The 27,993-nt window shown below is 41.5% G+C and overlaps 2 long non-coding RNA genes and 1 pseudogene across 4 annotated transcripts in view; 2 read left to right on the forward strand and 1 right to left on the reverse strand.

Annotated features, from left to right (window-relative positions):
• LOC127527877 (uncharacterized) lies at positions 1-27,990 on the forward strand. Its single transcript, XR_007935048.1, has 2 exons — positions 1-122; positions 27,898-27,990. It is a non-coding gene; the product is annotated as an uncharacterized LOC127527877 (long non-coding RNA).
• Positions 1-27,993, forward strand: part of LOC114668746 (zinc finger protein 208-like) — a 690,636-nt pseudogene that overhangs the window by 398,566 nt on the left and 264,077 nt on the right.
• Positions 1-27,993, reverse strand: part of LOC127527878 (uncharacterized) — a 438,124-nt gene that overhangs the window by 260,272 nt on the left and 149,859 nt on the right. The window lies entirely within an intron of this gene.

Here is a 27,993-nt window from a genome sequence, read left to right on the forward strand (position 1 = left end):
CGTGACGTCACCGAAAGCGGCAGATACGGAAGTTGGCGCGCTTCTCGCTTGTATGCAGCAAAGCGAAACAGGCTGCTGAGTAGGTCGGCTTTAAAAAGTATCACATCGCACACAGTGTGAAGGTAAGTGATATGAGTTTGGGGCCGTCATGTTATGAATGTGGATTTTTCATTTGCTCCAGACGGAGTCCGTTTTGAAAGAAAATCATTACCGAGAGACGGAGGGTAAGTATTCGTGGTTTGGGCACGTCAGTTTACAAATGCGCGATTTTCCATCCGCTTCAGTCAAAGTAACTAAGAAGAGGTAAGCAGGCCGTTTGTGTCTATCACGTCAATTTCACTAATACATACACAGCGCTTTAATTTTTACTTTTCTTTCTCCTTTATCATTCCGCGGTGTTCGTGTTCGGTCGGCATTTCAGAAAGCAGCGAGGAGTCAGTCGGGCTTTACACTTTGATCAGAGAAAGACAAACACGAACTGAAACAAACCGTGGAGTCTGCGACCGTGGAGAAAAGTCGAAGTGCATGCGAAACCAAGAACGAAAACAAATGTATAGAGGGAGACAAAGTGTAGCGCTGTCGTGCAGGTATTCCTCGGGTAACACGCCTGGAGAAGTCTAAATTTAATGTTCATATCTGTTGAAGACGGGCGTTCATAATCAGTATGTGTGTATTTATATACACGGCTTAGCATTCTGAAACCTGCTTAATTCAATGTAGTCGGCATATATTTACATGCATTGCATGGATGAACAATTCTATGGATGTTGTTTTGTTTCTCTTTTAGCCTGTGTCATATGTGAAAAAGTCTATGTTTTGGTGCTAAAATCCAAAACCAGTAATGCATGTTGATGAATATTGGGAGGTTTCTAGATATTTGTGGTTGGTGTTACTGCCTTACAGTTCCAGCAAAATGAATTTTATGGTCTGTATGCATTTTCCATGTGTCCCCTATTTATTTATTTTTTATTTCATCCTTATTTCTTAAGATTCCCAGGTTTAGTTGGTTGACAAACCTAACCTGCCTTACTATGGTGGTGGATACGCATGCAGTTGTACCCTACGATGGCCCGTAGTCGGTTCCTACCCTGCACAGCTACTCTGGTTTTCTTCCCATATCTCACTGACATTAGTTTCTGAGTGCTTTGTACTAGATATAGAGATGAGGTGGATGGTAAAACTTGTATTGTGGCTGCTCACTACATGTAGTTTTATCACACTGAGCTCCACCAGGGTGTGTGGGTCACCTTTTTGTGCCACTAGGAACTCTTAAGTGAACACCACAGACTGACCTGGCATCCCTTTTCTCAGCAAGGTTCTGCTTGGTTTAATTAAAATCTTCATGAGGGTCAGTAATTTGTTGTTCTTTGTCTGGCCTCTCCCCATGGGGTTACCCATGGTACATTGGTCAATGAGGAGCACAGATCTCCAGACAATGGACACTCAAGGTCTTAATACTGGGAGAAGCTATTTAGTAAGAGTTTATTACTGTTTTTAAATGGTTTTTTTTTGTATGGTGTTGTGTGTTTGTGTGCAACATTTACTTTTGTATGATGGATCTGATAAACTTAATACTGGATTTGTGTTGTTGGAAACCTCAATAAAGTTCTGTTACAGAGACTTTGAAGTAAGATCTGCAAATATTCATTAAGACTTGCACTATTTAGTTGCTGTTCACCATTATTATTAAGCATTTTTTTCCAGTTTTATTTCTAAGGTCTCTGCTAACACGTGGGATGCCCATTATACACAACACTCGAGTCTTCAAACTGTGAGGTCAAAATATATGGTCTAGCTGTGGACAGAAGTAGATTATATTAGAAAATAATTCAATAAAGAGGATGGGAAAAGATTATGTGAATTAGTAAAAGTTCACAATGATGCTGGTTCACTGAGTATTTTACTACACATCTTCCCTGGTATTATATAGATTTAGTTGTCTTTGAATTTGAGGAGGAAATTTTCAGAAATAATAGTTTTTATTACTGTGAAGTCCTTTCAAATGTTTGATTACTCACGGTAGACATCAGAAGCTGCTACATTGACAGTAAACCACCAATTAGTAGTAAGTGAGCAGCCATTGTAGCAGTGTATTGGTTTAAAGAAGTACAAGCCTTAAATTTTTCAAAAGGATCTCTACCTGTGTGATTTGTAAAACATCTTTAATGTTTTAAATTAGTGAGTTGAGATTTGTTTAGCTCCTCCTGATACCTGCCACTGTTGTATTTGTTTTTTACACTTGCAGTGTTCTTTCTACTGTACTGACCAGCTCAATTCTCTTCATGTTTTATAAATTTAGTAAAAGTTGGAAACCTGTGGTTGACACGGCCTTCCAAAATAAAGATGAGATGTTTGTCTTATTAAAAACTGTTCCTCGTGTGCTGTAATCCTACTGCTATCCCTCACTTTGTATAGTCTTTTCATCTTTAAATGTGCTTTCGCAACTCTTTTTAATTTGTAGCCACTATATATTCCCTAAATTGAAGACCCGCTCTTCTGTATTTACATCTACTGATGTGACAAAATGCCTGCCTGCAAAGTCCTTTCAATAGCCCGACAGTCCAGAGGATGAAGAGCACACCATAGTTTGAGCTCAGATGTTCATATAATGACATCTTGTCCCATCACTGTTTTATAGTACTGTGATTATTTTTACCTTATTAAATGTAGAGACCCACACCATATTTTTATTAGGGCTGCGCTACCTCATACCAGTTTAGTTCAGGACTGGGGATGCTCAAATCGTAACAGAAGCCAATATCACTGGATATTTCTGTTCCTAAGAATTTTTTTGAAATGTCATAATAAAGCTTGAACCACCATCTTATCAGAGTTGTTATAGTCAGGTTTACAAGTTTTAGGAAAAATGCAAGGTGAATTAAACTTCAATCAAAACTCCACTTAATTAATATTAATAAGTCTGTATGAATTCTCAAAGGAAACATAGAAAATGTTTTGTGAATTACAAATTAAAAAGCTAACAAAAATCCAGCAGATCACGTTCACCACAAATTGAAGCTCATGTAACGCAGGTTAAGAAGAAAGTGCTGACAATTGAAATACTGTATTTGAATTCTTCCAACTAAATGAGTATTTGTGTGAGACATGTAGTGTAAGATCGTTTACTTTTTATTAACAAAAAAAAGTCTACACATGCCAAGAATACATAACATGGCAATTGATATAACCAATACAAGGCCTATGGTTCTTAGTTTTTAATACACAGGATTAAACCGGAAACAGCTACACATAGAAAATTGAATACCAAACTTAGATTACATTAGGAATTCTTAACGGAGCAGTTGATTTAGGTAATGGTTTTTTTTTGTTGAGATTACAAACCTATGAGTGTTGTTGAGTTTATTTAATAATAGTTTGTTTCATACCAGCTGTATTCTGCAAATGATGGTATCCATCTCTTACATGTGCAAGTATTTGGTAGGATGCCGATTCAAACCTCTTTACTGCCAGAAGGACACTTGAGCAAGTCCCTTGACAAGAAAATTTCTTCAGGGGCTCTTGCTGTACAATGGCCGACCCCGCACTCTGTCCCATAAAGGTCATGCGAAAAGACAATGTCACCTCGGGGACTAATACAGTGTACCAAATTAAAAAAAAAAAATATATATATATATTCAGTGTATCTTGTATTGTAGTTGCAGAAATACTAACTGAGTTAATGGATGTGTTATCAACATGTAATTGTATATAGCAGCTTTGAAAAGGGAACTGACTACGATTATTTAATTCATGCTCAATACTGGACTTCTCCAAAAATAGCGGTCAAACGCACAACTACATTTACCTTTATTTATTTGGCTGATGCCTTTATTCAAGGTGACTTACAATATTTATGATACAATTGGTTACATTTCTTTTCTGGTTAAAAATAAACCTGTAGGTTAGAATGTTCAGCCCCTTTACTGAACATACAAGCATCTCTTATGTCAAGGGACTTGTTGCATAGTGTTTTATTAACTGGTTAGTATTAGTGACATATTTTTAGGCAGAAATTCTCTCATTTTGTTTTTAATAAGGTAACAATGGAGTCAACACCATTTGCTTTGTTACGCTGGTCCCGCCCACACACAGCCGACACGGCATTTCGCTGCCTGCGTCTCCTCTTTAAAACCGGTCCCGCCCACATGCGGGACAGCATTTCTCGATTCCTATTTCTTCTCTTCCATACCCTTTCTCACACTGCCTGCGGCCTCCCATATACCTTGTTTGTTATAAAATGAACGACAGTATCTTCTCTGTCAACGGGTTTTTGTACATCATCTATATTCCGCGATCCGGCAACTGCCTGTTCCTATCAGTGGGTTATTTTTTGACACAAATGGTTGAGGAAGGCAATGCACTCTCACTACGACATAGGGCAGTAGATTTTGTTGCATCACATTGGGACAGATTTGGAGACGTTCTTCATGTTGTTCTTTCCAACACAAATCGAGTTATCAGAACAAGTCAGGAGTACTATCAATACATGGCAACATCTGGAGTTTATGGTGGTGAAGCTGAAATTCAAGCTCTTTCAGATATTCTCCATGCTGCCATTGTCATTTACTTCAAACACGACCCCAGCATCCCACCTTGCATTTACAATTCTGGAAATCCTCTCTTCCTTTACCTTCTGTACTCAGGAGAACTGGACCATGGCCAGTATGGACAACTATGGACTATGACAATGGCCACTATGAAGCCCTCCTACCGATTCCGATCATGTCTCCACAGCAGCACATAATGTCTGATAACACCAACACATCAGTCCTCAGTCATTCTTCTCTTCCACAAAACACTACAGTTTCGTCTACTGGTACAACCTTCCTCTGCGAAATTTGTAGTAAACATTTCAAAACAAAACCCAGCCTTGCCAAACACAAGAAAATTCACTTCAACGACATTTTGTTTCAGTGTCACACTTGCACAAAACGTTTCCCAATGCAGAACTATCTTCACAAACACACACAAATTCACTCCGCTGAAAATGACCTGACTCCCACTCCAGTAACACATTCTTCCAGTGTGATTCCTGCAACAAAACTTTTCAAACGCAAACCTCACTTGCTAAACACAAGAAAAGGCATTCTTCCCAACAACTATATGAGTGCCAGAAATGCAATAAGAAGTTCACTACACGGGATTGTCTGACTAAACACAACAAAACTCATTCACAAGTCTTGCAATGCGACATCTGCAAAGCAATGTTTCCAAACCAACGCAGTCTCAGCAGACATACACACAATCCTCTTCCCGTTACCACAGGTACTTCTTCACCTCATTCCTGTCTTCCCGTCCAAGAGTACAACATTGGGACTCCAGACCAGCAGTGCAAACACTGTCATGCACTGTACTGGCCTGCTGAGCGTAATACATCCAACAAGTACTCGAGGTGCTGCCGCGACGGTAAAGTAGCTTTACCACCTTTGCGGGAGCCACCTGTGTCTTTACAACAGCTTCTCACACAGCAAACATCAGAAGGTAAAAATTATCGTGAACATATTTGAGAATACAACTCTAGCGTTTGTTTCATAGGTGCACAGATAGCTCAACCTCCTGGCCATGGACCATACTGTTTTAAAATACACGGACAAATTTATCACCAAATCTCTCCACTATACGCTAACACTTCTACCTCTCCAGGATATGGACTGTTGTATGTTTTTGATACAGCGCAAGCTACTGAAGTACGCTTACAAAATAAAGCAAACTCTGCATGCAGCGAAAGTGTACTTCTCCAGCTAGATTCTATGCTCAGAACAATCAACCCCTTCGCTAAATCATACAAACACATGCATGAAATCGCTCACTCCAATCCAACAGCATCTGTACGAATGGTTTTCAAGGAAAACCCTGGGCAGGATTTACGATGATACAATGCCCCGATATGTCACACCGATGTTGCAGTGATTTTCGTCGGAGAAGATGGCGAACTCCCTGCTGAAAGGGATATTTCCATCTATCCCAGAGGCAACTCCTGTAAACAGATTTCCACGCTCTATATGAAATTTGATCCTATGGTTTACACACTTTTATTCCCTTATGGAGACATTGGCTGGCACAAAGATTTACAACATGTACCCGATAAAAGAACTGCCAACCGAATCAGGCTTACTCAATGCCAATTTTATGCGTACAGATTATCAATGAGGAATACATTTAGTATTTTGCACTCCAGCGGCAAACTAATCCAACAGTACGACGTAGATGCATATGTTAAAACAGAGGGGGCGCGCTTCTCAACTATCTCAGATTACATCAACAAGATCTGCACGTGGAACAATACAAAGGACTATCAGATGCACTGCAAGAAAAGGCTGAAAATAACGTACGTGTAGGAAAAATGATCATATTACCGTCCACATTTGCAGGAAGTCCAAGATACATGCAACAAAACTATCAAGATGCCATGACCATAGTACGTAAATTCGGAAAGCCTGATTTATTTATCACTTTCACAAGTAATCCTGCTTGGCCGGAAATTCTACATGCACTGTCGGATACCCAAAGACCGGAGCACAGACCTGATATTGTAGTATGAGTCTTTTGGATTAAGCTGCAGGAATTACTTAGAGACATTCTACAATAACATCTTTTTGGGGTTGTTATCTGTTATAGTTATGTAATTGAATTTCAGAAGCACGGCCTTCCTCATGCCCACATGCTGTTTACTCTTCACAATAATTCTAAAATAAGAACCAAAGATGACATTGATAAATATGTCACTGCTGAACACCCTAACCCTGACACTGACCCTAAGTTATTTGAAATTGTTACTAAATGCATGGTACATGGACCATGCGGTACAGCAGGTAACCCAACAACATTGTGCATGAAGGATGGTACTTGCACCAAACGATTCCCTAAAGATTACAAGGAACACACGCAAGAAAACATTAACGGATACTGAATCTACCGCAGAAGAGAAGGGCCAACTGCACAAATAGGCAAGTTTATAATTGATAATCGATGGATAGTTCTCTACAACCATTGGTTGAGTAAAAAATTCAATGCACGTATTAATGTCGAAGTTTGCTCATCTATAAAGTCCATCAAATATCTCTACAAATATGTTCACAAAGGTTATGATGCAGCTTCCGTTACCTTACAGCAAGAACATGCTAATGATGACTTGGTTCATGATGAAATCACGATTTTCTTGAATGGAAGATATGTTAGTGCTCCAGAAGCTATGTGGCGTCTTAATAAGTACAGTATGTCAAACAAATCTCACACAATTATACGATTACCTGACCATCTTCACAAACAACAGATTGTCCTGTTTCATGAAGGTCTCGAAGAAGAAATCATAAATCTAGAAGCAATGAGAAAAACCATGCTAACAGCGTGGTTTGACCTGAATAAGATGGATACTCATGCAAAATCACTCCACTATATAGACATTCCACACTATTATACTTTCAATTCCATGGCTAGCATGTGGAAGCGACGACTCCGAAAAAGTAACGCTATAGGTAGAATGCCAAATGTTTCTATTCAAGACTCTGAACGCTACTACTTACGCGCCCTTTTAACTCGGTTTCCAGGAGCTACAACTTTCCAGGAGCTTAGAACCATAAATGGAAACATATGCAGCTCATTTAAAGCAGCATGTCAAGAGTTAGGTCTCCTTAACGATGACAAGATTTGGCATGACACTCTTTATAAAGCTACACAAACTAAGATTCCCGTACATATGAGACAACTCTTCGCTATCATTTGTGCCTTTGGGGAACCTGTCAACATCCCGGATCCTATGACAAACACATAAACTGGTAATCTGCGAAGACCTGTTTACTAAATATTCCACTGACACTGCCCCGATGTACGCTCTCTCAGAAATTAATGAAATACTCAAGTGCTATGGTATGACTCTTCAACAATTTCATCTCCCAGTCACCAAATTCATCCCACCTTATACTCCAGCCTGTGTTGACATTCTTCACGAACAAAAAGTAGCTTCAGATTACACACAACAACTCAATGACGATCAGCGAACAGTCGTACAAACAGTACTGCAGGCAATATACAATCCACCTGTTCATTTCAAGAAATGTTTCCTTCTCGACGGCCCCACAGGAACAGGCAAGACCTTTGTATACAAAACCCTCATTCATTCTGTAAGAGGTAGAGGAGACGTAGCAATAGCGGTTGCTTCAACTGCAATCGCAGCAACTTTGCTACCTGGCGGCCATGTGAATTTCCCTTTGGGATTAATAAAGTATCTCTATCTATCTATCTTACTGCACATTCCGTGTTCAAAATACCTCTTCAAATCACACCAACATCAACCTGCAACGTGAAGCCAAATACCAACTATGCCAATAATATACTTGAAGCTAAAATTATCATCTGGGATGAAGCACCAATGACATGTTGTTATGCAGTATCTATCTATCTATCTATCTATCTATTTCAAGCTGTTGACAGACTACTGCGAGATCTCACTCAGCAAAATGCACCTTTCGGTAATAAAACCATTCTTCTCGGTGGAGATTTCCACCAAATACTGCCTGTTATCTTCTGCGGTTCTCGAGCCCTCACCGTTGCCTCTTGCATCAACAAGCACAGGCTGTGGAATGAAATGAAGGTCCTAAAACACACAAAAAATATGAGAGCTCTCGAAAGTGAAACTCAATTTGTTCAATGCCTTCTTCAAGTTGGGGAAGGTAAAACTGGAGACACGGCAGAACTATGTTCTCAATGTTTACCACAATAACAAGACCCAGTTACTCAACTTTACGGTGATATTAATTTCTCAACTGTGACTCCCCAAGAACTTGCTGCAAGAGCAATACTGAGCATCACAAACGACGATTCTCTACATATTAACAACAAAGTTCTTGATCTTATACAGGGTGAAAAAGTGACCTTCAAGAGTGTAGATACAGTGGTCAGTGACGATCCTAATGATCAACTAACATACCCACAGGAGTTTTTACACACCCTTACAACAACTGGCATGCCTCCCCATATCCTTCATCTAAAAGTCGGAGCCGTAGTTATGCTCCTCCGAAATATTATGCCATCAAAAGATCTTTGCAACGAAACAAGACTCATTGTTACCCGAATACATACACATATTATTGAGTGCAAACTGATTGCTATCCAAAATTCTGAAACAATCTTCATTCCCAGAATCTCTCTCTTTCCTTCCGACACCAATCTCCCTTTTAAATTTAAAACACACAATTCCCACTCAGACTGGCCTTCTCCATGACTATCAACAAGTCCCAAGGACAAACGTTTGCAAAGATTTGCATTAATCTACAACAAGCAGTCTTCAGCCACGGTCAGTTTTACGTGGCTTTTTCTAGGGTTAGATCTTTCGACTCATTATTTGTCGTCTTAGGCAAAACACCAATTCACAACTGTGTCTTTCAAGAAGTATTTCTTTCTTCTTGAATTCTTGCTTGTTTGTAGGTGACCAAATACTTTTTTTCCACCATAATTTGCAAATAAATTCTTCAAAAATCAGACAATGTGATTTTCTGGATTTTTTTTTCTCATTTTGTCTCTCATAGTTGAGGTATACCTATGATGAAAATTACAGGCCTCTCTCATCTTTTTAAGTGAGAGAACTTGCACTAAATACTTTTTTGTCCCACTGTATGTGTATATATATATATATATATATATATATATATATATACCCTAAGTTCTTGTCTATAAGCCGCGGCTTATCTAAGGAAAAAAGTTGTGAAAATGAAAAAATAGAATATCGGCTTATACATAAGTCCGGTTTATACAGTAATCCCTCCTCCATCGCGGGGGTTGCGTTCCAGAGCCACCCGCGAAATAAAATCCGCAAAGTAGAAACCATATGTTTATATGGTTATTTTTATATTGTCATGCTTGGGTCACAGATTTGTGCAGAAACACAGGAGGTTGTAGAGAGACAGGAACGTTATTCAAACACTGCAAACAAACATTTGTCTCTTTTTCAAAAGTTTAAACTGTGCTCCATGACAAGACAGAGATGACAGTTCTGTCTCACAATTAAAAGAATGCAAACATATCTTCCTCTTCAAAGGTGTGTGTGTCAGGAGCACAGAATGTCACATAGATAGAGAAAAAAATCTCTAGCAAATAAATCAATGGTGCTGTTTGGCTTTTAGGTATGCGAAGCACCGCGGCACAAAGCTGTTGAAGGCGGCAGCTCACACCCCCTCCGTCAGGAGCAGGGAGAGAGAGAGAGAGACAGAGACAGAGTTTTTTTTCAGTCAAAAATCAATACGTGTCCTTTGAGCTTTTAAGTATGCGAAGCACTGTGCAGCATGTCGTTTCAGGAATCAGCTTTACAAAAGATAGCAACATGAAGATAATCTTTCAGCATTTTTAGACGAGCGTCCATATCGTCTAGGTGTGCGAACAGCTCCCCTGCTCAATCCCCATACGTCAGGATCACAGATAGTCAGCGCAAGAGAGAGAGAAAAGTAAGCAATCTAGCTTCTCAGCCATCTGCCAATAGCGTCCCTTGTATGAAATCAACTGGGCAAACCAACTGAGGAAGCATGTACCAGAAATTAAAAGACCCATTGTCCGCAGAAATCTACGAACCAGCAAAAAATCCGCGATATATATTTAAATATGCTTACATATAAAATCACAATTTAAATGACTGCTACGCGCTCGTGTTTACTCGGCGACGCCCAGAACAGAAAGAACACGCTCCGGCCGCTCCAACCGCGCCATGCGGGGAGTGAGAGAGACGCCAATATCTCACACTCTCTCCCCCCTTAAAGAAATTAAGTGGGTGCGAGTGAGACCACTGACCTCCCTCCCTTCTATTAGTTATAGGTTATAGTACGTTCGGCTTATCCATGAGTCTGGCTTATCTATGATAAGATTTTATTTTAAAAATTCGTATGATTTTTGGTCTCCGGCTTATACACGAGTCCGGCTTATAGATAGATAGATAAATAGATAGATAGATACTTTATTAATCCCAGGGGGAAATTCACATACTCCAGCAGCAAAAAATATTAAATTAAAGAGTAATAAAAAATGCAGGTAAAAAACAGACAATAACTTGAATAATGTTAACGTTTACCCCCTCTGGTGGAATTGAAGAGTCGCATAGTTTGGGGGAGGAATGATCTTCTCAGTCTGTCAGTGGAGCAGGACAGTGACAGCAGTCTGTCGCTGAAACTGCTCCTCTGTCTGAAGGACACAGAGGCACGTATAAAACAAGGACTTTTTATTTTCTTCTTCACCCGTGGGCGCACGTCTTCCCCGTGACCCACAGGCAATACAGAGTCCCAAAAGCACTCTTTCCACACAACAACAATCCTTTCTCTTCTCCCACCTTGGCACCACCACTCCTCCCAGGCAACCTCGTCTTCTTCCTCCCGACTCTGGCCGGATGAAGTCTGTTTGTGGCGTGACGGCGGAGAGAGTTCAGGAGAGAGCGAGGATGGGCTGTGTCTACCCTTCGACCCGATTGATCAGCGGGAGGAGGAGAGCACGGCTGTGCTTCCCGATGTGGTGTCCCCGATTGAGGAGCAGGAGCTCCTCCCTGAAGCAGGTAAAGGGGGGGGGGGGCAGGTGTCAGTTGCCCACCGAGGAAGGTTCGCAGGCGGGGACGACGGGCCTTCTCCCCAATCCTTGCGTATATCCGAACGGCCCTGCGGAGATTGACTTTTCTTGGGCTGCACGGGAGGTGCAAACAGTGCTCCTGCCCCTGCAGTCCTTAGTTAAGGTTTTTCAGGTCCTGCAGGAGACGATGGAGGACTTGGACAAGAGGGTCGGCGCCCCGATGGCGGCCGTGGTTAAATGGTTGGAGACACGGGGGGCGTCGGCCTCCTGCCTGCAGGACGTAGCGGTACAGGTGAGTGAAACCGGTGCCGTAGAGGAATTGAGGGGGGGGGGAGCGCAGCGGCCGCAGTGATGGTCAGTACTGCTTGCCAGGCTGCTCCGCCCACTACACAAGACACTGCTATGATGACAGACGGCATGGCAGAGGAGCGTACGGAGAGGCAGCTGGTAAACATCAGCTGCCAAACGACTCCGCCCCGACTGCCCGCGCCTGTCTTACGGCCATCTAAAGGGGTGTAGACGGCACAGGGTCTCCCTTCTTCCCATAAGGGGATCCAGACTGTCAGTGCACCCCAGAGGAAAAGCAGGATCCGGAAGAAGAAAACGGGAACTCCTAACAGAGCACAGCGTAAGCCCGTTGGCTTGATGGCGCAGGAAGGCTACGCTGCAGAGGAACGGAAACGTCCCGAGCCCTCCTCTGTGCGGGCGAAAGAGCAGGGGTTTCTTGTTTGCTTCCGCAAGGGTCGAACTGGAGGGGGTCGGTTATGTTATAACTGCGGCCGCGGTGGCCACGTCTAGAGGTGTTGTCCAGATAGGACGTCCGAGTGGCAGGGATGTCGGGGCAGCACCCCCAGACCTGTTCGTTATATTTTCTCAGGGCACAGCCGCGGAGCCATGGATGCCGACTCCTTGTCCTGGAGAAGACCAGCCCTCGCAGGGCAGGCCGATGCGCCCCATAAGCCTCATCTGAGGGAGGGGCACTGTGACAGGTGGCCGGGTCCTATGCCTGGCCGGGACGCCCCTTCTGTATATGTTCCGGTGGAGCAGCTATGGACATCTCACTATCTCCCCCGGGACGCTTGGTGGCAGCCTCCCTGGCTGACGATGATGCCTCAGCAGGGTTTCCTGGGAGATGGAGTTCTCCACAACCCTGTGGGGAGCTGGGGTGGCCGCCAGGGGGTGCTGCATGGAGCCAGGAAGCCACCTGGACATCTGTGCAGCCCCACCCGGAAGTGCAATTAGCCACAGGTGATCAAGCACCTGGAGTACTTCCGGGTGGGCTATAAAAAGGGCCAGCATCCACCACTCATTAGCCAGAATCGGGAGGAAGAGGATGAGGTTTCCTGGGAGGAGTGGTGGTGCCAAGGTGGGAGAAGAGAAAGGATTATTGTTGTGTGGAAAGAGTGCTTTTTGGGAATGTGTATTGCCTGTGGGTCACGGGGAAGACGTGAACCCATGGGTGAAGAAGAAAATAAAAAGTCCTTGTTTTATACATGCCTCTGTGTCCTTCTGTGCCGGGTCGGGCGCCTGTATAGCGTCTTTTCTACAATATATATACAGTGGAACCTCGGTTCACGAACGTCTCAGCACACGTACAACTCGGTTTACGACCAAAAAGGTCACCAAACTTTTGCCTCGGTTCATGACCACACACTTGGTATATGAACAAGCCAGTTTCCCTTTCGGTTTGTACATGTTCAGTCTCTCCCTGTGCATTTCCTGTGCAGTGAGTGAGCGAGCAAGAGAGAGAGAGAGAGACACACACACACAGGCAGCACGAGAGAGAGAGCTGGACGCATTAAGGTAGAGAAGGCAGTTAAAGAATGCACTGGGCTTGATTTTGTTTTCACTTCTGTTTACAACGAGTGGTTCGTAGCGTGATTTGTTGCAATGTTACTTTTCTTGGTGGTTTATTAAATTACAGATTTTTCAAATGTTTTTTTTTTCCCCCTGTGCTTAAAACTCATTAAAAAAAAGTGTTTATACAGCGATCGGGTTGCAAGGCTATAGCGTGAACTGCAGCAATGTTACACAGAGAGAGAGCGAGAGCGTGTGCAGCTGAGCAGGGAGCCTGGGTGTTTGTGTCAGTATTATTCAATGTTTTTACATTAGTTTACTATTACACTGTGCATACTTTGGTGTAATTAACTATATTTGTGCTTAAAAATCTTTAAAAAAATATATTTACATACAGTTCGTACGGTGTGGAACGGATTAATTGCATCTACCAGAGGTTTGGAACGAATTATGGTCGTGAACCAAGGTTCCACTGTATATGTTTATGTTTATGTATGTATATATATATATATATATATATATATATATATATATATATATATATATATATATATATACATATACATATATATATATATATATATATATATATATATATATATATACATATACATACAGTGGAACCTCGAGATACGAGTTTAATTCGTTCCAGCACTGAGCTCGTATAGCGAATTTCTCGTATCTAGAACAAACTTCCCCATTTAAAATAATGGAAATCCAGTTAATCTGTTCCGTACCCCAAAAATATTAACAAAACAATCAATTTTCCTAACAAATAATACTGATAAATAATATATACTGTAGTCTACCTTTAATAAATAACACTGGTAAATAATATAACTGATTATTAAAAGAATCAAAACAGGTGTCCAAAGTGCAGTAGAGCATTCAATAAATCTTTAAATAAATAATCCTTAAAACAGTTGTGAAGTGGAGGTTTAAAATACACAAGAATAACAGTCCTTTACCACGAGGTTAAAACGTCAACAGGAAGCAGTCTTTAAAAAACAGATGAAAATCCCCGGTGCTTCTTCTCTGTTAGCGTTAGTGTCTCACCTGCTTCTCCATTGTGGGCTCTCCAACAGGCGAGACACTCTTAATGCAGCTGACCTTCTCTACACCGTCCTGCTTCAGCTGTTTGGCTCGTCTGTTCAGCTCACTGTTCAGCTACACGTGAGCCTGCACTCGCTCGCTCTCCCGCACCGACTTTCTCCTACTGCTGCTGCTGCTTGCTTGCCTGCCTTCCTGCCTGCCTCCTGCAACCTCCGTTCTCTCTCCTCTCTTTTCTTTTACTTCTTCTCCCCCTTAACCGGCTCGCGCTTCTCTATATATGCGGGGAGGACATGGCAGCTGCAGCCCATCAGCCACAGGAACAATCATGGATGTGGGCAGTTTCCCACCTGTGCGCTTAGGTGAGAAACGCCCACACTGCAGATCACCCTGCAGCTCGCTACAGCTACCACGCCCCCTCACTAAGCCGCGAGCTATACCCACAGCCTGGCTCATGACTCGTTATGCGAGCCAATGCTCGTATTTAGATCTGAATTTTTCACTCATACTTTTCTCGTATTTTGAATTTCTCGTATACAGAGCTGTTCGTATCTCGAGGACCACTTCACTGTGAATATTACATATTATATATATATATATATATACACACAGTGGAACAACTTTATGGTAAGAGAAAAAAGCATCTGGGATAGAGTCATATACCATTATACACTTCTCTAAATGAAAGGCCTACACATCTAATTCAAATGATGCCGTGCCTCATTTGATTTTTTAATTGCCATTTTCTTGCCATTATCACTGGAATATTGTCCACGTGGTACTTCAGGGGTGTAGTAACACAGTCTGGTCCAACTCTGTTTTAAGACACACAGATGGTTTGTAAGTAATCAACACAAGTTGGGACACCTGTGCAAATTGTTTTCTTCAACGTTCAAGGTTTCGTTTACTTGAATTACTGCAGAACATCTGTAGGTTGTAACCCATTAGTTTTCCCTGAAATTCCCTTTTTCAGTTGTTGCTAACCTAAACTTTAAATGTAAACCTCTGACAATTTACTGCTTACCTTTTGACTGGTAGTGGTCCTGACTGAAATATAGCCAAATTAAAAAAAATATATTGTTTAAATCTCAAGAAAGTGTGTTTGTGTGTATATGTATGTAGTTGGATACAGAGAAGCTAATAACTTAAATGTTTACCAGACAAAAGGGGGCTTTGTGAGATCAAGAAGACAGTGGTTGAGAAAAGGAGAAAAAAAACTTTTTTTTTTTTGGAAGTCTAGAAGATAGAAGGGTAAAATCAAAATGCTTTGAAAGCTCATAATTGATGGGGTCCTTTGTGAGAATCCTACATTAATTGAAGAATTTACCACCAATTTTTTACAAACAACTTTATATATTAGATGGTAATCTTGACAAGGCCATTGAAATATTTGGATCCCAGCATATAAGTATAAATGAAATATGCCATCAAGAATTTAAAAAATAATAAATCACTTGGGAACGATGACCTAACCTCTGAATTTTGTAAAATGTTTACAGATCACATTTCATATTTTTTACTTGCAACTTTCAAAGAAATGTGGGATAAATGACCTTGTTGACGAATGTCAGTCAAGTTATGTTAAAGATAGTTATATTTCTAATAATATGTGTTTGATTTTAGACTTGACTGAATATAATGAATTGCTTTCTGGAGAACCAGTGATTCTATTTCTGGATTTTCAAAGGTCATTTGACACAATAAGAATTGAATTTATCTTTTGACAGAAAATTATTTATGAATTTAGGGCAACCCTACAAAAATTTTAAATTTAATTATTTATTAATTTTTTTAAAGCAATTATGATGGTTTATAAGTGAAGTAATGGCTCAGTTAAAGTTTCTCATGGCACCTCCCCACAATTTTGAAATTCACAGAGGAATTTGTCAACATTGACCCTTATCACCCATACCCCCTGCATTTTCTCCTTACGTCTTAAATTCTTAGTTTGTTGGTCACTCAAAGAGAACTTAAAGGTATTAAACTCAATAAAAAAAAAGAAATAAGGATGTCACAGCTGGCAGACAACACTACTCTTTTTCCAAAAAAAAAAAAATGTCAGTGAAGTGCATACAGCACTTGATGTTATTAAAACATTTTCAAGCAAATGGGAACTACTGGCGCTGAAACAAAGTAATCAAACTAAATTCTGTGAAATTCCTATTAAAACACAGCTACTTACTTGGAAATTAAAATCAACAAAACAACAACAACAACAAGTGAAAACAGTGTGCTAGTCCTTAATCCACTTGTTACTCCATTAAGAAAACAATTAACTCCTGGCTGACTAGAGATCTGACCGTTCATGGCAGATTCTTACTACCAAAAGCTGAATGCTTATCTCATGTTTCTTATTCAGTAATCCCTCGCTACTTCGCGGTTCACTTTTCACGGATTCACGACTTTGCGGATTTTATATGTAAGCATATCTAAATATTTAACGCGGATTTTTTGCTGCTTCGCGGGTTTCTGTGGACAATGGGTCTTTTTACTTTTGGTACTTGCTTCCTCAGTTGGTTTGCCCAGTTGATTTCATACAAGAGATGCTATTGGCGGATGGCTGAGAAGCTACCCAATCAGAGCATGCACTTAAGTTCCTGTGTGCTGCTGATTGGCTCAGTGATGGAGCACTGTATTAACCAGGAAGTCTCATCTCACTCATTCAGCATTAACGTGCTACTGCTTCAAGGGCCATTTCCAAGCGCCAACAGAAGATGCAAATGATTGCAGAAAAGGTAAAAGTTTTGGATATGTTGAAGGAATGGAACAGCTACACCATTACAGCATCAATGAGTCCACGATTCTTTTTATTTAAAAAGGAGGAAACGCATATAAGATCTATGGCCACAGTGTCCTTTAACCAGGGCGCAAAACGAGTTGCAAGTGGACGTGATAAGGCAGTAGTCTGGATGGAATCTGCTTTAGGAATCTTTGCAACAAAGTCGATGACGTCATGACCGCCTACAAGCTGCTCTTCGACCGGAAAAAGAAGCAGCAGCAACTGCCGATCACAATGTTTTTGCAGCCTCGCAAAAAAGAGCCAGTTCCTCCTACTACTACTACTACTACTACTACTACTGATACACCTTTGGAAACCGTGGAGGAGGTGCCCCAGGAAATGGCACCGCCGTCTGAAGAGACGTAAAATACAGTCATCGGCTGCGCAGTAAAAGTCATCATCACCTTCATCGTCATCATTTTTACTGCGCAGCATATTCATCACCATCATCACGTCATATATAGCTACGTGTACTTCGCTATACAGTAAGTGTAAACTTATCTACCGATTTCATATTGCTTAGCAGTTGTCCCTGTTATTAATAGAGTAAAGGGTGGGTTGTAAACAATACAGGGAGGGTTTAAAAATGTCCAAATACACGTTAAATAATTAAATAAATATGGTGTCCCTACTTCGCGGAAATTCATTTATCGTGGTCGGCCTTGGAACCTATCTCCTGCGATAAGTGAGGGATTACTGTACATTTTCAGCACTAGAAATTTCAGACTCCTCTTGTACCCTTCTCTTCATTGCCAGCCTTAGCAATTGAAAAATAAAAGTAGTAACAGTTTAATAGACGTAATTGAACTTAATCATCAGTTTGTGTAACGTTAATGCAGATGGACAGCAGATGTCACTAGGGAGGTGAGTGTTAAATGCTTCAACGTGATTGCCAACGCAGTTTCTTCAAATATTTCGATGCTTCTTGAGGCTTCACTTCACCCATTACTACTTTACACTTCTGATAAGTCTTCTTTCGGGTGCTCCCGTTAGGGGTTGCCACAGCGGATCATCTTTTTCCATCTCTTTCTGTCCTCTTCCTCTGTCACACTCATCACCTTCATGTCCTCTCTCACCACAATCAAACCTTCTCTTAAGCCTTCCTCTATTCCTCCTGCCTGCCAGCTCTATCCTGATCATTCTTCTCTCAGTATTCCCAGCATCTCTCCTCTGCATCAAACCAACACAATCTTGCCTCTCTGACTTTGTCTCCCAACCTGAGCTGACCCTCTAATGTCCTTATTTCTAATCCTGTCCATCCTCGTCACACCCAATGCAAATCTTAGCATCTTTAACTCTGCCACCTCCAGCTCTGTCTCCTGCTTTCTGGTCAGTGCCATCGTCTCCAACCCATATAACATAGCTGGTCACACTACCGTCCCGTAGACCTTCCCTTTCACTCTTGCTGATACTCTTCTGTCACAAATCACTCCTGACACACTTCTCCACCCACCCCACCCTGCCTGCACTCTTTTTCACTTCTCTTCCACAATCCTCATTACTCTCTACTGTTGATCCCAAGTATTTAAACTCATTCACCTTCTCCAACTCTACTCCTTGCATCCTCACGATTCCACTGACCTCCCTCTCATTCACACAAACATTTTCTGTCTTGTTCCTACTGACCTTCATTCCTCCTCTCTAGAGCAGATCTCCAGGATAAGTTTCAGCACCTGTTCATTAAGGTGTAGCGAGTCTTCGTTGGTGACGCTTAATATAGCTTGTGTACTAAGTTGTTCCGGACTCACAGTTGAGAAACACTTTTTTAAGCATAGGGAAAAAAATGAACATTTGAAACATCTCTCTCTCGTGCGCCTGTGTGTGTGTGTGTGTGTGTCTCTCTCTCTCTCGCGTGCCTGTGTGTGTGTCTGTCTCTCTCTCTCGTGCGCCTGTGTGTGTGCCATGCCTTAATGAATTATGGGTGTGGCTCTGTCTTGCGTCTTGCCTGCCCATGGTCAGCTGCTTTAGTGAATTATATTTATAGACTAGCAAAATACCCGAGCTTCGCAGCAGAGAAGTAGTGTGTTAAAGAGGTTATGTAACCATATATATACATAAACATATATACATATATATACATATCTACATATACACATATCTACATATACATATATATACATATACACATCCACATATACATATATATATTGTGGCATGCGGCTGGGGGTGGTACCCAGCCGGGACGCCCAGAAGGACAGGAGGAGGGCTCATGCCTTCTCCGGACCGCCAGGGGGCATCCCCATGGCTGGAGGACTTGGGACCTCAGCACTTCCGCCACACCCGGAGTGCTTCCGGAAAGACAGCCGGCACTTCCGCCACACAGGGGAGTGTCAGAGGAAGATTGCCGGGAACCACCTGGAGCACATCCGGGTGACTATAAATGGGGCCGCCTCCCTCCTATCAATGAGCTGGAATCGGGAGCAGGAGCAGGACGAAGCTTCTGGAGAGAGAGTAGAGGTGGCCCAGGGACAAGGCGAGAGAAGGCCCAGGAGAAGGGAGACTGGGGCTAAAGCACTGTGAGTTGTGCGGAACTGTGAATAGACTTGTGTTGTGTGGACGACAATAAAAGGTATTTTTGATAAAGATGCAGTGTTGGTCTGATGGTGTCCGGGCAAGTCTCACAATATACGTATACAAATTTACATATCTACATATATACATATATATATATATATATATATATATATATATATATATATATACATACATACATTCACACACACACACATATATATATATATATATATATATATATATATATATATATATATATATATATATATATATATATATATATATCCATCCATTTTCAAACCCGCTGAATCCGAACACAGGGTCACGGGGGGTCTGCTGGAGCCAATCCCAGCCAACACAGGGCACAAGGCAGGAACCAATCCCGGGCAGGTTGCCAACCCACCGCAGGACACACACAAACACACCCACACACCAAGCACACACTAGGGCCAATTTAGAATCACCAATCCACCTAACCAGCATGTCTTTGGACTGTGGGAGGAAACCCACGCAGACACGGGGAGAACATGCAAACTCGACGCAGGGAGGATCCGGGAAGCGAACCCAGGTCTCCCAACTGCGAGGCAGCAGCGCTACCCACTGCGCCACCGTGCCGCCATATATATATATATATATATATATATATATATATATGTGTGTATATATATATGTGTATATATATATTCTGTATATATACATATATATATATTCTGTTATATATACATATCTACTTATTGGCTCCTGTATTTAGGATATGGCAGGTTGGATAATGGATGGATGGACATCTGTATGCATAGCCCTATTTGCCCGTTTTCATTTTTTTTTCTTTCTTCAGTAATATTTCAGTAAACCCGGAGCTTGTCAGTTCAAATCCTGGTACTGACACCGCTGTGTGACCCTGAGGAAGTCACTTCACCTGCCTGTGCTGCAAAAAACAAAAGTAATGTAACAAATTGTACCTCAGATGTTGCAAGTTGCTGGAATAAAGGCATAAGTAAAATAGATAAATATGTATTATACACATAGGAACTATTAATTTATTTTCAGTTAAGTCATCTGCAGCAAACCTTTATAAATGAGGGTTTCTCCTTTTTAGACGTTTTCTCTTGGAGAGCTTTTTTCATTTCATTGAAAATTAAAGCAGCAACTGCCAAAATATGTAGCTTTCTTATTAATTTTTCAACATTGTGTAAAATAAATTTATAAAGTAACATAAAAGGTTTAAATACTGGTTATCCTTTTACACTAAAATATTACTAAAGAGATACAAAAAAAGTAAAATGCATATGTTCTTTTTCTTTAAGGAGATTAAATATTACTGAAGAAAGAGAAAAAAAAAACTAAAACAGCCAAATGGGGCTATGCATACGAACTTGAAAGGTTTAAATAAAACAGAAATATATATTTTATTTTTACTTGCTTAACTTGTGGAGGGTGTATCCTGTAGCAAAGCCCTAACTTTTTTCGTGAAAGCCCGTTTCAGTCAATAAGTCTTAAAAAAAGGTGTAAAGATATTGACAATAAGCTAAGCAAACCCAGCAAGACATGGAATCGTTTAAATCAAGTATCATTACATCTTCCTTTCTTAAAGAGAAGTAAGGCAGTACTTATAATCTTACATATATATATATATATATATATATATATATATATATATATATATATATATACATACATATATATATCTATATATATCTATATCTATATATATATATCTATATATATATATATATATATATATATATCTATATATATATATATATATCTATATATATATATATATATATATATATATATATATATATATATATATATCTATATATATATATATATATATATATATATATATATATATATCTATATATATATATATATATATCTATATATATATATATATCTCCGAAGCCATGCAAGCACACTCTTGAGAATGCAACGTATAGTTGTACAGGAGAAAAGCAATCTTGCCTCACATCAATGATAGATAGATAGATAGATAGGTAGATAGATAGATAGATAGATAGATAGATACTTTATTAATCCCAGGGGGAAATTCACATACTCCAGCAGCAAAAAAATATTAAATTAAAGAGTAATAAAAAATGTAGGTAAAAAACAGACAATAACTTGAATAATGTTCAACGTTTACCCCCTCTGGTGGAATTGAAGAGTCGCATAGTTTGGGGGAGGAATGATCTTCTCAGTCTGTCAGTGGAGCAGGACAGTGACAGCAGTCTGTCGCTGAAACTGCTCCTCTGTCTGGAGATGACACTGTTTAATGGATGTAGTGGATTCTCCATAATTGATAGGAGCCTGCTGAGTGCCCGTTGCTCTGCTACGGATGTCAAACCGTCCAGCTCTATGCCAATAATAGAGCCTGCCTTCCTCACCAGTTTGTCCAGGCGTGAGGCATCCTTCTTCTTAATGCTGCCTCCCCAGCACACCACTACGTAGAAGAGGGCACTCGCCACAACCATCTGATAGAACATCTGCAGCATCTTACTGCAGATGTTGAAGGATGCGAGTCTTCTAAGGAAGTACAGGCGGCTCTGTCCTTTCTTGCACAGAGAATCAGTATTGGCAGTCCAGTCCAATTTATCGTCCATCTGCACTCCCAGGTATTTATAGGTCTGCACCCTCTGCACACAGTCACCTCTGATGATCACGGGGTCCATGAGAGGCCTGGGTCTCCTAAAATCCACCACCAGTTCCTTGGTTTTGCTGGTGTTCAGTTGTAGGTGGTTTAAGTCGCACCATTTAACAAAGTCCTTGATGAGGTTTCTATACTCCTCCTCCTGCCCACTCCTGATGCAGCCCACGATAGCAGTGTCGTCAGCAAACTTTTGCACGTGGCAGGACTCCGAGTTATATTGGAAGTCCGATGTATATAGGCTTAATAGGACCGGAGAAAGTACAGTCCCCTGCGGCGCTCCTGTGTTGCTGACCACAATGTCAGATCTGCTATTCCCGAGACGCACATACTGAGGTCTGTTTGTAAGATAGTCCACGATCCATGCCACCAGGTATGAATCTACTCCCATCTCTGTCAGCTTGTCCCTAAGGAGCAGAGGTTGGATGGTGTTGAAGGCGCTAGAGAAGTCTAGAAACATAATTCTTACAGCGCCACTGCCTTTGTCCAAGTGGGAGAGGGATCGATGTAGCATATAGATGATGGCATCTTCCGCTCCCACTTTCTCCTGGTATGCGAACTGCAGAGGGTCGAGGGCATGTTGGACCTGTGGCCTCAGGTGGTGAAGCAACAGCCGCTCCATGGTCTTCATCACATGTGATGTTGGAGCGACAGGCCGGAAGTCATTCAGCTCACCAGGACGTGATACCTTTGGGACTGGGGTGATGCAAGATGTTTTCCAAAGCCTCTGGACTTTCCCCTGTTCCAGGCTCAGGTTGAAGATGCGCTGTAGAGGACCCCCTAGCTCTGATGCACAGACCTTCAGCAGTCGTGGCGATACTCCATCTGGACCTGCTGCTTTGCTGGCACGAAGTTTCCTCAGCTCTCTGCTCACTTGTGCTGCTGTAATTGTGGGTGGGGATGTTTCTCCTATGTTGGTATCAGCAGAAGGATGTGTAGAGAGTGCAGTACTCCGAGGTGAGAGTGGGTTAGGGTGGTCAAACCTGTTAAAGAAGATGTTCATTTGGTTTGCTCTCTTCATGTCTCTCTCAATGGTGGTACCCCGCTTCGAGCTGCAGCCAGTGATGATCTTCATCCCATCCCACACTTCCTTCATGCTGTTGTTCTGCAACTTCTGCTCCAGCTTTCTCCTGTACTGCTCCTTCGCCGCCCTGAGCTGGACTCGGAGTTCCTTCTGCACGCGCTTGAGCTCATGCTGATCACCGTCTTTAAAGGCTCTTTTCTTTTGGTTCAAAAGGCCCTTGATGTCACTTGTAATCCATGGCTTGTTGTTAGCATAGCAGCGTACAGTTCTTACTGGAACTACAATGTTCATACAGAAGTTGATGTAGTCAGTAGTGCAGTCAACAACCTCCTCAATGTTCTCACTATGTGTTCCCTGCAGGATATCCCAGTCTGTAGTTCCAAAACATTGTCTCAGAGCATTCTCAGCCTCCGGGGTCCACTTCCTGAATGATCGTGTGGTTACAGGTAGGACTCTCACTTTTGGTTTGTAGTGAGGCTGAAACAGAACCAGGTTATGATCTCCTTTCCCAAGCGCAGGCAGCGGGGTGGCACTGTATGCGTCTTTAACGTTTGCATACAGTAAATCAAGTCTTATTTCCCCGGGTGTTGCAGTCCACATACTGGGAGAATGCAGATAATGTTTTGTCCAGCATCACATGGTTAAAGTCTCCAGCGATTAGCACAAGTGCCTCGGGGTGCTGCGTTTGTAACTTAGCAACAGCAGAATGGATGATGTCACTCGCTGACTCCACGTCCGCCCGAGGAGGAATATACACGATGACAACAATGACATGTCCAAACTCTCTGGGCAAGTAATAGGGACGCAGACTTATGGCCAACAGTTCGATGTCCCTGCAGCAAGTGGAGATTTTGACTTTAACATGTCCAGAGTGACACCACCGTGTATTAACATAGAGATCGAGTCCTCCTCCTTTGTGCGTCCCACAGGTACTTGCGTCTCTGTCCACTCTAACTGTGCTAAACCCGGGTAGCTCCACATTAGCATCTGGGATGGTGTTAGTTAGCCACGTTTCGTAGAAACACAACAAACTGCATTCTCTGTAGGTTCTGACATTTTTCACCAGCGCAGCCAGTTCGTCGATCTTATTTGAGATTGAGTTCACATTCCCCAGAATAACTTCATTTTTAGCTTAGTGCCGGCTCTGCTGCCACGATACCGCCTTCTTACCTCGTCGGGTAAATAGGGAACCACACCGGCACTGGCATTTGTTCTCAGCGCTCGAAGTTCAGTACTTGAATAGGCGAGTCTCGGCGTGTAAAAATCCATGCCCACGTTGTAAAAGTAAGTGTGTCCAGGGAACGAATCCACATAAAATAAAGTAATAGGAGTGATCCATAAATAAAAATAGAAAAATAAAAGTAGAAAAGTACACATACGTATACAGTCATACACAGAGCTGCTGAAAAGGCTGCCACTCTCGGCGGCGCCGGATGTTAGTGGCAACCTTTTGTAGGTCTATGAACTTAATTTAAACTTTAGGTTTACACGGTGCTTTTTTTCCGAAGTACCTGCACTCATGAATATGTCTGTATGTGTCAGTCGGTCAAATCCACGCACTTCTCACCGGCGAAGTACCGCTTTTAAATTTTTATTAAGAAAAGAAAACCTTTTTAAATTGAGGGAAAATATGCTAAAAAACAGTTTGTTAAGGATCTATTTTTTTGTGAAGCTGCCTTCACTCAAGTGATCACTTCGAGCTGACTTGCTGGCCAACTAATAAACGTTACCTGGTAGGTAACCACCCATACAATCAGATTGTGAATCAGACTACGAATGCCGTGAATGTAATTACCCCGATCTACATGTTGTCAAATAAACGAACCACACGCCGTGGCACAATTTTAGGGGCTTCGCCTGTAGCGCTGACATCCGAGGATCGATTCCCGTAAGGGAGTGAAGTGAGTGGCTGGTTACCTACCAGGTAATGCTTATGGTTGGCCAGCAAGTGAGGTAACATCAGCCACGGTGCCTTCAGTTGTGAGAAGCAGATCATAGAATGGTTGAAAATAGTTTACTGTCAAATAATGCAAAGAGTACGCGACACGTCTTTCCCCCTTATTCTTGGCTCATCAGACGTACACACTCACTGCACTCGCTTACGGTAATCGAACCTCGGACGTCAGCGTTAGAGGGGCTTCGCAGCGGTGAAGTATTGCTTTTAAATTTTAATTAAGAAGAAAAGAAAACCTTTTTAAATTAAGTCTTAAAAAGAGGTGTAAAGATATTGACAATAAGCTACGCAAACCCACCAAGAAATGCAATCGTTTAAATCAAGGCGAGGTTCCCGCGTTTGATAAAAGGCGAGCTTTTAAGCCTGAGAAATCACCCTGTAAATGCACACGTTTAATTGCACATGTGTTAATATGTATGCTTACACAGTATTAAAAGACACTCAAAAATTAACGTCATTTACCTTCGTTCCCATGTTTAACGCGTGCTGTAAATCTCTTCCTTGTTTTTAGTTCACGTGATTACGTAGGAGGCGTGATGACGCGATATGTGACTCCGCCTCCTCCATTAGAGTATATGGACAAAAAACAGGTTCCAGTTATGACCATTACGCGTAGAATTTCGAAATGAAACCTGCCTAACTTTTGTAAGTAAGCTGTAAGGAATGAGCCTGCCAAATTTCAGCCTTCCACCTACACGGGAAGTTGGAGAATTAGTGATGAGTGAGTGAGTCAGTCAGTCAGTGAGTCAGTGAGGGCTTTGCCTTTTATTAATTAGTATAGATTCTCATGCAACCAGAGAATCTTTTTCCTCATGCTCTCAGTGTCCTTTAAATGTCATTTGTCAAACTCTAAGTGGTCCGTGTTATGCCTTTTAGTCAATAGTGACTTCCATCTAGCCACTCTACCATAAATGCCTGATTGAGTGTTGCCAAGATGTTCGTTCTTCTAACCGGTTCTCCCAACTTCTGAAGCTCTGTTACAGCAACCATTAGGTTTTTGATCACCTTCATGACCAATGCCTATCTTGGAGTGTTACTCTGTTTGACTGGACTGCACATTCAAGGTGAAATCCTGGTGGTGCTAAACTTCTTCCATTTCACAATTATTGAGGCCAGAGTATCCCTGGAAATGCCCACAGCTTTAGAAATGGTTTTTATCTCCTTGTCCTTATCTGTGCATCACCACAATTTGATTGCAGAGGTCCACAGAGAGTTCCCCGGACAACTTGGCTTAGGTTTTATTGTGGAATGTAGTTTGAATCGTGGGGCCTTACATACACAGGTACACGTGTGCTTTTCTTAACGATGTCAAATCAAGTCAGTTTGTCACAGGTGGTCTCCAATGAGGTTCTAGACACATCTCAAGAAGAATGAAAATGAGAAAGAATTTTTAGAATTAAGGAGTTTCGGAGTTCAGATTATAAGAGTGTGTCACTTATGCATTAATAAATGTATGCTGTGCATTAACTGACAGTATAACATTACTCCTTTCATAAGCTGAAATAAGATTCTTAAATTGTATCTGTCACTTAGCCACTGAAGTGTTGTAACCCTGATGGTGCAGAACAATAGGGAAGTACATGTTTTGCAAAATGCTGTCTCTGTAACTGTCTTGCAAAACTAGCCATAGCTGAATTGCATAGCCTAAGCTGGGTGGGTGCCTGGGACTCTGGGTGTGCCGACCGTTCCTCTTATCTAAAGACTACCGTGTACTTCTGCACATAGTGATCTAATGTGTCATCTTAAGCTACTTGTAAACTTTGCATGACCTCAAAATGATCTGCCATACTTCTTTTTATTTAGTAAACAAGCTGGGTATGGGGGGGCTGTCTGTAGCAAACTGAGCTGACAGCTGCTGCAGCCTCCTGCTCACCAAGAATAAAGAAATTGCTTTTTACTTTCCATTGGTGTCCGTTTCCTGTCGTTCCTGACTTTCAGCGACCACAAATGCAAACAGGATGCACCTGAACACAATCTGAAGAGCTACAGCAAAGGGTTTGAATACTTCTGCTGTTGAAATGAGAGAATACCGTTTTTTGAAAATGTATTTTCATATTGTCATCATGGGTTATTGAGTGTACATTGATGGGCAAAAGTGTCAAATGTATCCATTTAAAATTAAACCTGCAACATAATAAAGTGTGCAGAAAGTGAAAGGCTCTGAATACTTGATGAAACCTCCATACGGTTTATGTAAACTGTTTAATCCAGTTTAAATAGCATGCATTTCCATGCATTGATTGGGATTGGATTTTTTTCTCTCCCTAATCCTATCCCACCGTACTTGACAATTTTATATGTTTTGGTGCTAAAGTTCAACTGGTAATGCCTGATAATGAGTGTTAAAGAAGGTATTAACAATTTGAAGTCTGTGTTCCTGCCGCATAGCTCCAGTAGCGCGAGTTTAAACCTCAGCCTGTTTACTTTGCATTTGCGGTTTTCATGTGTGCCCTGTTTTTGCCTTTATTATTATTATTATTATTAATTTTTTCTCCCACGTTCTAAGGATCCACTGACAAATCTAACTTTGCTTTGCAAGGTAGTTTTAGATCAATACTAAGTGTTTTGACTTTGGTATCAATACCAGCTTTCAGACCGCAGTATTGGTACCAATAACAGTCATCCCTACATACCACCTGACCTGTCTCCTCTTATCAAGATCCTCTTTGAGTAGAATATTCATGAAGGTT

The sequence above is a fragment of the Erpetoichthys calabaricus genome, chromosome 1, assembly GCF_900747795.2.
Source record: "Erpetoichthys calabaricus chromosome 1, fErpCal1.3, whole genome shotgun sequence".
Classification (NCBI taxonomy): Eukaryota; Metazoa; Chordata; class Cladistia; order Polypteriformes; family Polypteridae; genus Erpetoichthys; species Erpetoichthys calabaricus.